A 12,212-nucleotide genomic window follows, 5' to 3' on the forward strand; every position below is an offset into this window, starting at 1 on the left:
AAGCAGCTAGAGCCTGTTTTTCCATTTGCTGGGGAGCAGCTTCCTCAGCATCGAGCCGCCGCTTCCAATCCCGCAGTTCCTCTGTATGCCATCGGCGATGCATCAGTTTCTGCTCCCGTTTACTGAGGAACCTGATGGACATACAAGCAGGATGGGGATGAGAGAACGGAAGTGTTAGCTAGCTGGCGATTTTCATTTGTAAAATCTTACTATTTTATATTCAACACTGTTTGGGTTATAGTTTCACAACACAAACAAAATTCAGGTTAAGGTCTCTTTGTACACGTCACACATCCGAGAACATTGCAGCACTACTGCATGTAAATAGGCTCAGTGCAGTTAATCAATATATTCAAAAGGATTTCCTCCAAGTTTGCTGACGCAATATTAGTCAAAACCATCAATTTCAATCTGTAATGCTGATCTTAAAAATAAACTTCAATCTGACACAGTCTTCCCCACCCAACTGCAATTGGTAACCTGGCCCGGCCCAGGGATTGGTACTGGGACATTAGTGGACTGTGATCTCAAAGGAAACGACCAAACAAAATTCTGATAGCATGGTCCACAAAGTTTAGTAAGAGGTTTGAGACAAGTTAGATGCTATGCCTTCTTGTATTTAGCTCAACTGCATTGCCTCTTTACATTACAGTGTTTTGCAAACTGTAAAGTATTTTGTGTTTTTTTGCCATGGTGGGGGATTTTTCATCCTCGTTTATCACAGTTGCTGTCTGTCGCTCCCCAAATCAAATTATTAGGATCTGAAACAAAACAAAGAACTGCACATGCTGCACATATGAACCAAACAAACAAAGTGCTGGAGAAACTCTGTGAAAAGAAAGAAAGGTTATGTTTTAAGTTCAGTAACTCTTCATCTGAACGGACAACAGATCACTGGACTTGAAACGTATAACTTCTTTTTCTCGTCAGTGATGCTGCTGAACCTGAATTTCGCCAGCACTGCATTTTCTGTATTGAACTTTATTTATGAAACAGATCGGAAAAATACTATTCCGCAAAAGTGAAACAAGAGCGTAAACTTGAGTGTAGTTTCCACACTTGAGTTATAAAAGGACACCTCAGTTTAAAAACAGGATTTAACTCAAAGTAGCATTCCATCTCAATATGAGCCGAGTGACACTCAGTAGTAAAGCTCACCCATCCAATTGGGCACTTCAACACAACATCCTGTAGTGTTGGACACAGCCATCTTTATCAAAGAATGATCACATGTCACAAAATTGTCAGCCGAGAGCATGTGTCTTCAAAGAAGCTGAAAATAAACTCTCAATTTTTGCGAGGTTTTGTGATCATACCTAATTGAGCACTCGAATCGCGTGGGTGGCACGTTAGCACAGTGGTTTGCACTACTGCCTCACAGCGCTAGAAACCAGGGTTCAATTCCTGTCTGTGGAGTTTGTACTTTCTCCCCGTGTCTTCGTGGGTTTGCTCCCGTTTCCTCCCACAGTCTAAAGATGCTAAATTGCCCGTAGTGTTCGATAAGGGGTAAATGTATGGGTGGATGGCGGGTCGGTGTGGGCTTGTTGGGCCGAAGGGCCTGTTTCCACATTAGAAGTAATCTGATTTGTTTTTTAAAGAATATTTGTGCGACACATCCTACATCTTGCTAAACGTTCGGTTAGGTCTGATCCAAAGAAACAAAGGTCAAGCAAGCATCACACTTTGCATTCACTTCTACAAAGCGCTGGCATCACGTTTCTTCAGAAATTAAAGAATTTTGGAAATTGTTTGGAATATTAACTACCACATTAAAGAACTAGACAATGAATGTATGCAATAAGAGTGAAGCCTGCGACAGCAGATTTTGCTTTGGAGGGCAATGTGCCTGCTTTACAAATTCTTGGAGCAGATACATTTACAAGCTATATTGGCTAACATTCAAGTTTCTTTCCGAACAGTGACAGGTTTGGACAGGTTTGGATTTAAAAGACGGGAATCATACGTCGCACATCTACTGCAATTTTGAGGATCTAACGAGTAGAATTGATAAGGGGCAACCAGTGGGAGTTACTTTGACTTCAGAATGCTTTTGATCAGGTCCCACATTAAAAAAAATAGCATATAATGTGAGAGATTTGGGGTGTGTATTTGCATGGACAGAGAGTTCGTTGGCAGACAGGAATCAAAGAGCTTTAACAAACAGGCCATTTTCTGAGTGGCAGCCAGTGACCAGTGAGGTACTACAGGTTCAAACCCAATTATTCACAATATATATGCAAATGATTTAGATGAGGGAACTATTGCTACTTCCAAGCTTGTGGGCGATACAAAGCTGGGTGGAAGGTAACCTGGGAGGAGAATGCAGAGATGATTCAAGTGTGATTTACATCGGTTGAGTGATTGGGAAAATGCATGGCAGATGAAAGATAATTTTGATTAAGGCGAGATTTTTGGTTGCAAAAACGGACAGTGAGATTATCTGAATAAATTAGGAAAGGGAGAGTTACAACAAAGGGTGTATTTGTGCACCAGTCACTGAGAGTAAGCATGCAGGTGCAGCAGGTGGTGAAGGCAAATGGTATGTTGGCCTTCATGGTGGGGTGGGACAGAACCAGTGGTCATAGCCTAAAGGATATAGATTTGTCTATTCAGAAGTGAGATGAGGAGAAATTTCTTCATCCAGGTAGTGTTGAATCAACAAAATTCTCTGCCACAAAACGTATCTCAGGACAAAAAAAATAATATTTTCATGGGTTAGTTATAGTTCTTCGGGCTAAAGAGATCAAATGGCATTGGGAGAAAGTGGGGCCAGGATATGGAGATGAATGATCAGTCATGATCATATTGAATGACAGAGCAGGCTCAAGGGGCTCATTATTACTCTTGATTTTCACGTTACTAACAGGAAAAATATACAAATACTTCTAAAACATGTTAATTGCTTATCTGGATCACAAAAGAAAAAAGCTTATTTTTTTTACAGCCTCTTTAAACGTTTACACAAGCATAATTACTCCAAAGTTCCATTGGGATTTAATTCACCCTGGGCAACCATGGTGAATTAGCTTTCTAATATTACAACATTCACACAATAAACATAATTCACAATTCAAATTCTGCAATATTTTTCAATGATTTCACTAATTCTGGGTGAATTTCACTCAGAAATGTGTACAGCCTGTATGTAATCTAAACGTTCACATCACATTGTATAAGACAATGAGATCTTCAATTAAACTGGATTATCATGAAATACTATTCCATTGCTGTAAAATGACAAAACGTTTTCCTCTCTCATGATTAATTAATGAATAAATATTCAGTTAGATGCAGTGTTATAACGAAAATACTATTTAGAACAGGTAATGTTTGTAGCACAGTGTCTGCAGATTGTGTAAACAGCTGCACTGGAACCACGGGGTATATTTGTGCTGCTTTCTTTCACTGGAGATGGTTTCAAGGAATAAGAGTGGTGCCAGTGAAGCCAACATTTGTTGCTCATTTCCAATTGCCCATAAGTGGTGGTATGCTGCCCTCTGTGCTTGGAAGGGATTTGCGAGGTTAGGGAGCATTAGTAACGAAGCAATAGCTACCATTGTCTTTAGATGGCACAGGTCATGGAGTTGGAAGGTGCTGTCAAAACAGCCTTGGTTAGTTGCTGTAGTGCATCTCATATATGGTACATACTGCTGCAAATGTGCGCCATTGAGGAGGAAATCAATGGGTGGGGTGTCAGCCAAGTGGGCTGCTTTGATCAGAACAATATCATGCATTTTCCTTGCTGTTGGAGCAGTACTCATGCAAGCACGTGGAGAGTATTCCATCACACTCCCAAAAAATGCCTCTTAGGCTTTGGTCAGTTATTCTTTGCAGAATATCCAGCTGTTGAGCTGCTCTTGCAGCCAGAGTATTTATGTGACTGATCCAGTTAAAATCCCAGGTAAGTTACCCTGTCATAATGCCAAGTCCATTTCTCTTGAAAACTAAACAGGAAGAAGATGGTAGACTAACCCCACAACAGATCCTGTACGGCTTTAAATATCAACTGTCAACTTGCAAAAACACTAATCCAAAGCAAAAAGAGGGAGATGTGATTGTCTTTTCTGTGGGGGTCTAAGAAGGAGCTGAAGAAAAGTATTAAAGTAACAAACTTATTTTGAATGCAGTTTAAAACAAAATGTAAAAGGGGAAATCACATAGCTCTGAAGCAAGATTCAGTTCAAATTAGAAATCAATACAGAATTCCGACCAATGCTAAAATCATCCAAAATGCTCCTGAGTTTGTCCAGTTGCTACTAAATGCAACACTGAGCTCTGAATATTATTTCTTATTGGTACTTTCAATTTTTAATAAAGATTTAAGATATGATAGCACTATTAAACTGACAGGCTTTTTAACAAAAGTAGTTGCACGGAGTTGGAGATACTCATGTGTACTTGTGACGATTACATACCAATCATGTTTCCACATCCATAAGACAACTTCATATGTTCACCAAAGACACATTTGCACTCTTAAAGTGGCACTGCCGTCCGAAAATTCAAGTTTGCAACTCAAATTTCAGATTTATTCAAGCAACATTTATCAAGATTACTGAGCTGCTAACTCTGCCAGACTATTTGCGAAAGTCCAACTCAACGTTAAACAGGTCAATCTTTATTGCATCGTGTTAGCATGAGCAGCTCAGGATTGTTTGTGTAACATCAACTTCTTGCTTTCACAGTAATACCCCTTTAAAACCATGTTCCAGATTCATTATAAAGTCTGCAGTATATTGCCAACAAGCACCTTGCTGCATCTATGTGAAGCCACAACTAAGTTAAAGGAATGCACATTTCTCTCCAAATTCCTTTCCTTGACCCTCCACTGTGCCCCACATCATTCACATGCTTGTGATGAAACAGAGTATGCTCGATCAGTGAGAAGCAGAGGTTGCACAGTACCTGACCAGCTGGTTGTACAGCTGGGATTTGAGATGTAGTTTGGTGAAACAGACACTGAGAGAAGCCCAGAGATGAGACGTAAAGACAGAGAAAAAGTAGTGACAGGAGAGCAATGTTTACAAAAAAAAGGAGCAAAATAAGAAAAACAAAACAGCTGAGTATCGTGTCAAATTTGCTTCATCTTTCGATACTCAAGAAAACCTCACATTATTAAAGACAAATTCCAAATATTCAATCAAAACATTTATAGCTAACCTCCCTACACCTCTGCGTCAACACAACCCCTTCTGGTCGGATTCATTATTTTCAAATGGCAACAGAGCTCATCAAAGTCAACCCCACCTCCATTTCTCTTTCTGACTTCGATACTGGGAGAATCTCAAGCACTGCCTTCCGAACAGTCCAACCACAGAACCACAGCTTACAAACCCATCTGATTTTTTTTTTAAATTTTATAATTATTGTTGCCTTCACTACCAACTCAGGCAGCTCATTCCATACACGTGTGAAAAAGTTTCCCCTTATGTAACTTTTAAATATTTCCTATCTTACCTATGCTCTCTAGTTTTCAACTCCGCTATCCCGGGAAAAAGATCACGGCTATTCACCCTATCCATGCCCCTTATGATTTTATAAACTTTTAAGGTAACCCTTCAGCCTCTCCCTAAAGCTCAAACCTTCAACCCTAGCAACATCCTTGTTAATCTTTTCTGAATCCTTTCAAGTTTCACAACACACCAGCACTGAACACATTATTCCAAAAGTGGCCTCACCACTGTCCTGTACAACCATAACATGACATCCCAACTCTTATACTCAACGCACTGACCAATACAGGCAAGCACACACCAAACGGTTTCTTCACGATCCTGTCTGACTGAAACTCCGTCTTCAAGGAACTAGGAACCTGCACCCCAAGGTCTCCTTGTTCAGCAACACTGCCCAGCACCTTCCCATTAAGTCCTGTCCTGATTTGCCTGACCAAAATGCAGTACCTCACATTTATGTAAATTAATTAGATCAGAAAAAAAAATCAGTAGTCTAGCACATCATCCCAATCTAATTATGTATTAAATATGCTAAACCTGAATCAAACCTTGCTTAAACCGTTCTTGGATACAGTGTGCAGGCTGATCATCATACTATAAATAGAAAAAAGAGAAACTGAAGTTGGTACACAGACAAGATTGACAAGGTTGTTCACAGAAATGTATGGGTTCACATGTCAAGAAAGAGTTGGCAGGCTACGTCTCTTTCCTCTGAAAGGAGACCAAACTGGGACATAATAGAGGTCTTTAAAATGTTGAGAGGGTTCAGCAGACTGGATACAGACAAAATGTTTCCTTTCACAGGAAAGAGCATACCTTGAGGCCACAAAGTTGTCACCAAGAAATCCATCAGGGAGATTTGGAAGTTCTGCAGAATTGGATTACAATTAAGACTGAACAGGGAGTGGTTGAATCAAATATCATACGAGTGGTTCAGGGGAAGAGAGATAAGATTAAAGGGAGAAAGGAATAGAGGATTTGGGTAATAGATAAGCAAAGGTGACAGGAGTCTCAAATGGAGCAGTAACACTGATGTGAAGTGATTGAAACAAGTCATAGAATCCCTCAGTGTGAAAACAAGCCATTCAGCCCATTGAGTCCCATAATGACCTTTCGAACAGCATCCCACCCAGACTCACTCCCCTACGCTATCAGTGTAACGCTGCATTTCCCATGGCAAATTAACCTAGCCTGAATATCGCAAGGCACTATGGGCAATTTAGCATGGCTAATCCACCTAAAATGCATATTTGTGTACCGCAGGAGGAAACCCATGCAGACACGGGGAGAATGTGCCAACTCCAGACAGTCGCCTGAAGGCAGAATCGATCCCGGTTTCCTAGCATTGTGAGGCAGCAGGACTCGCCAGTGAGCCATGGTACTGCCCCAATAAGACCTCTGTAGTGTACACAAATGTCTCCATTGGATAAAAAAAAGCTTACACAGTGATGTCAAGCTAATTATTACAACAGAAAAAAAAACAATTCCTGCAACATTTGCATGTACCTCCAGTTTCCCAACACACTCCATTGAAAGGCAAAGCAAGCTTTGCACGAGTGAAAATTTTCACATTGCAATCCCATTCTGAGACTGTTACACCAGGGAAATTTGTGCAATTAAAAAAAGATGAGGGTAAAACAAAAAGCTCCACTACTTGGAGAGCAGTAGCAGTGAGGCCACAGAGATGTTTTGCTGCGCCACTCGCAGAGTCAAACATGACAACACCTCAGTTGAGATCATTAGAAACACCATATGAAACAAACACACTGCCTTTGAAAAGCACAGTTAAATGGACTTCATATGTTTATTTCTGCTCAGAGCCACTCTGTCTCTCTCTTTCTCATCCTCTCCATAACATCACCAGCTGACAAATGAGCTGGTTGGCTTGTCAATCTTTCACAACAATATGCCTTATAAGAAGCCATAAGAGATATTACTTTTCATCCATATGACTGCGCATCTTCTTCAGTTTTTGCATGATGCTGCTGGTCTCACTGCCTGAAGTCGAAACAGGGAAGGGACTCCACATCGCCGTATCTGTTTGTAGGGGACTGGAAGTGGGGCTCACTTTGGAAACATTCTCCATTTCTGATTGTTCTGCATTCCGCTGATCCTGTCGAGTTGGAACCTGAGAATATACAAGATGGACGCATGGAAAGTTAAGTTTGCTCCTAAAGGAAACAGCTCCAGAATTAGTTGCAGTGAAACGCAGATGAGGTTCAACGACAGGTTTCTACAACAAAGCAACATCATTTCCTTTCAGACAGGCAGAGTGTTTCATTAGTTTTCAATTAATTGAGCTTTGAGTTAATAAACTTTTTAAAATGAGTCTGATTTTTTTTTGTTTGTTGGGAATGTTAATTCAAGGAAACAGATTAAGCGAGGGAGACGTCGATGAATTATAATAGAAGCAAGTGCAAACAGATGAGTGGTTCAACAACCTAGTCCCATTCCTATGCACATGATCAAGTGCAAAAATATTTTTCCACCTTTGTAGGATATGCTGATAACAGGTCGGAGCCAGATTGCAGGGAGCGAAAGTACAGAAGCACAGATACGTTGGGCTGAAATCTCCTTTTCTTGTACTGTGACTTCTACTGAAAGCAGAACAAAACTCGATATCGATGAATACAAAGGATGATATTCTTGGCAGCAGCAGGTATTCCTGCATATGCAGTTTTACGTTGCAGAGATTTGGCCTCAACCTAAGGGAACATGTGAACATGTTATCAATTTAATAAAAGTACTGAGGATTAAGTTGACGTTTCTCAGTGGCAGACAAACCATTCTTAAATCTTTTCTGTAAAATATTAAAAGTTTTATTTACATTGTAATATAGACCAGAAACCTTGCTGATAGCAATTTGGATTGAAAGTGATCACCCATCATTCATGCTGCAGAGTAAGTAATTCCTTACTTTAATAGTAACCATGCATTGAACAGTTCAGGCGTTTGAAAATGGTGGGATACTAACCAACTTGCTCTCCCCAGCTGATTTGAGTCTCTCCTGAATTTTGATGGTGGTCTGGAGCATATGTTGAATCTCCTCTTGCTGTTTCAGAATCAGCTGCCTCTCCCTGTGAGCAGCCTTGTTGGCTTCGTGAAGATGCCGGATTTCAGCCTGTGATGAAATTGTATGTAATGCATTACCATGTTAGAGACCAAACAAACCCGTCTTTAAGTCTTCAATAAATTTATTTTGACGACAGACTGCAGACAAAACTGAAGTCAGGGCACACAACTCCATAACCCAATAAGTTCTAAGTTGCACAGTTTCCAGGTGGCATTGTGCAACTTTTACAACTTAGAATGCTTGCTCTTGATGAAAACTTTGTGGTTTATTTTCGACAAAATGTATTGCCAACACGAACTCAAACAGTCAAGTACTCCAGGTAGAAAATTATCATGAAAGAGCTACGCACGTTCTTTTTGGACAGCTGATGCCTAACTTGGAGTGAGCATTTCTGATTTTATTTCCGGAGGTTGCTTCCTGGTCTGTGGTGAGTTAACCTGAGTTCTCAAACCTGAAAAACTGTCCTCAGCATCCAAGTACTTTGCATAAGAGAAAGATGATGAACAAGAAGATTTCTGCTTTCGAGAATTGCATATTAGCTCTTGCTGCTGGGCAAGTTGGAAAGAGTGCCTGGGTTGAGTGAATACATAATCTAGCAAATCTGCCGTGTGTCCAATAGCAAATAACATAACATTCTAAGTCTGCGTGAGACTGCATGATTGGTAAAACTTCTGCCAACAAAATCAGCAACTTGTTGAGACTATCACTATGTTTTTCTCATTTTTGGTTTGGAACTGTGAGCTGAAGTTGAGAAGAGAACTTTGAAAAGTTTGGACGTCTTCTGGGCTGACTGTTCTTGGTTGCTCTCTTTAGTTATTTTCCAGTGATTGACTTGTTGAAAGTTCTGAGAAACAATTCCCAGACTGTTAAAAAATAAGTTAAAGTCTCCAGAGGTCTGCGGAAGCAAAATTGTGAGCAAAGTTTTGGAAATGATTACAAGAGATAGGATATATAATAATCTAGAAAGGAATAACTTGATTAGGGATAGTCAACATTGTTTTCTGAAAGGTAGGTCATGCTTCACAAACCTTACTGAGTTATTTGAGAAGGTGAGAAAACAGGTGGATACGGGTTGGTGTGGTGTACATGAATTTCAGTAAAACGTTTGGTAAGTTTCCCCACGGTGGACTATTGTAGAAAATACAGAGGCATGAGATTGTGTGTGATTTAGCGGTTTCGATCAGAAATTGGCTAGCTGTCAGATGACAGACATGGTGGTTGATGGAAAATGTTCATCCAGGGGTGTACCGCAAGGATCAGTTCTGGGGCCACTGCTGCTTTTCATTTTTATAAATGTCCTGGATACGGGCACAGGAGGATGGGTTCGTAAACGTCTGGATGACATTAAAGTCGGGGGAGTTGTCGGTCGTGCAGAAGGGTAGCACGAGGGGACATAGCTGTAAATTGAGGGATGATAGATAGAGGACAGATGTCAGGTATAGGTTCTTTACTCAGAGTGGGAGGGGTGTGGAACACACTGCCTGCGACAATAGTGGACTCACTAACTTTAAGGGCATTCAAATGTTCATTGGATGAACATGTGGATGATAATGGATTAGAGTAGGTTAGATGGGTTTTAGTTTGGTTTCGCACGTCGGCGTGACATCGAGGGCCAAAGGGCCTGTACTTCGTACAATGTTACATGTAAGTAGTGTAAATGTTCAAACCAGATTAAGCTTACATTGTGAATATTAATTTGATTTCCTTGAAATTCATCTGCATTCTGTTAAAAATGCTTGTTTTTGTTTAAGTTCTAACCTTGGTGTCCAAGATCTGTTGCTTCTGAAGTCAGATTAGGAACAATTGAGCAATTTTAAGAGTAAGTTAATATCTCAATTTCACTGTGCTCCAACTCGTGGTAGTGATGTAATTTGGCTTGGCTTGCAATCTCTGTATCAAACTTCAAATTCGCAGTTCATGAAGGAAACAGGACAAAGGGAAAACCATAAAGTTGGCTTTATGACGAAATCAGATGAAACAAAAATATAGGACAATGTTTTAACCAGGATCAAGGCAGCAGCTCACTACCTTTTCCAAAGCAATTAGGAATACAACCAAGTGATCACCTAAACTGCATCACCATGCCTTGGAAGCAGTTTAAAAAATACAAGGGCAAGGGGGGGCAACAGGGATGAAAAATAAAACATTTAAATGGTAATAAATGTCGCATCCCTTCCATTCACGTCATCAATGAAGATATATCCAGGGCATTTGACATCCAGTGAGAGCTGGATCCTTTTCATTTTTATGTGTGAGAGCTCATCCATTGCAATAACAGCAGGCAGCTAATTACTTTCACATGGAAGGATAAGGCAGGGGGAAAATCACCAATTTCAAAATACAACAATTTGCATTAAAAGTATTGTGCCCTCATTGTACAATCATTCTTATCAAGATTTGGTTAATAACACACCCCTTAAAATGCAATATTGAGGATAATCATAGCAAAGCATTGCCAGTGGGAAAACTGCATTTAAAAACGCATAGCATATATATTACATTCAGCAGCCTGTGTTGTTTGCATTTCAAGCAAAACTAGGCCACCATTCGTGGTCGATATTTTCCCTGGCATTCAGTGGGTCATAGCTGCTCCTGCTGCAGCCTGAGCCGAAGCACACGCTGTCTTCGACGGATGGATAGCATCTTGTCATCTTCTCCCTTGTCTCGAATGCATCTGGTTAGAGAACATGGCAAAGTCACATGAACTTAGAACATGAACATTACAGCACACGACAGGCACATTGGCCGTCAATGTTGCACCGACCTGCAGAACCAATCTGAATCCTATCTATCCTACACTATTCCATTTTCATCCATATGTTTATCCAATGACCACTTAAATGCTATTGAAGTTGATGAGTCCACTACTGTTGCAGGCAGTGTGTTCTACACCCCTACCACTCTGAGTAAAGGAATTACCTCTGACATCTGTCCTATATCTATCCCCTCGCAATTTAAAGCTATGACCCCTCCGCCTAGCCATCACCATCTGGGGAAAAAAGGCTCTCTCTGTCCACCTTATCTAACCCTCTGATTATCTTATATGTCTCAATTAAACCAACCTTCTTCTCTCTCACGGAAACAGCCATAACTCCCTCAGCCTTTCCTCATAAGACCTTGCCTCCGTCCCAGGTAACATCCTTGTAAATCGCCCCGTACCCTTTTCAAAGCTTCCACATCCTTTCTATAATGCAGTAATCAGAACTACACGCAATACTCTGTGTGTGGCCACACTAGGGTTTTGTACAGCTGCAACATACCTTGTGGCTCAAACTCAATCCTTCTACCAATAAAATCTAACAAACCGTATGCGTTCCTAACAACCCTATAAACCTGGGTGGCAAATTTCAGTGATCTACACAAGGACATCGAGATCTCTCTGCTCATCTATACTACCAAGAATCTTACCATTAGCCCAGTACTCCTTATTATTATTGCTCCTTCTGACCTGAATCACCTCACACTTTTCTGCATTAAACTCCATTTGACACCAATCAGCCCAGCTCTGCAGCTTATCTATATCCCTCTGTATCATGCAACACCCTTCATCACTATACACAACTCCACTGACCTTCAAGTCATCTGCAAGTTTACTCACCCATCGTTCTATGCCCTCATCTGTGTCATTTACAAAAATGACACACAGCTGTGGACCCAAAACAGATCCTTGTGGTACATTACTCGTT

The sequence above is a fragment of the Hemiscyllium ocellatum genome, chromosome 9, assembly GCF_020745735.1.
Source record: "Hemiscyllium ocellatum isolate sHemOce1 chromosome 9, sHemOce1.pat.X.cur, whole genome shotgun sequence".
Taxonomy (NCBI): Eukaryota; Metazoa; Chordata; class Chondrichthyes; order Orectolobiformes; family Hemiscylliidae; genus Hemiscyllium; species Hemiscyllium ocellatum.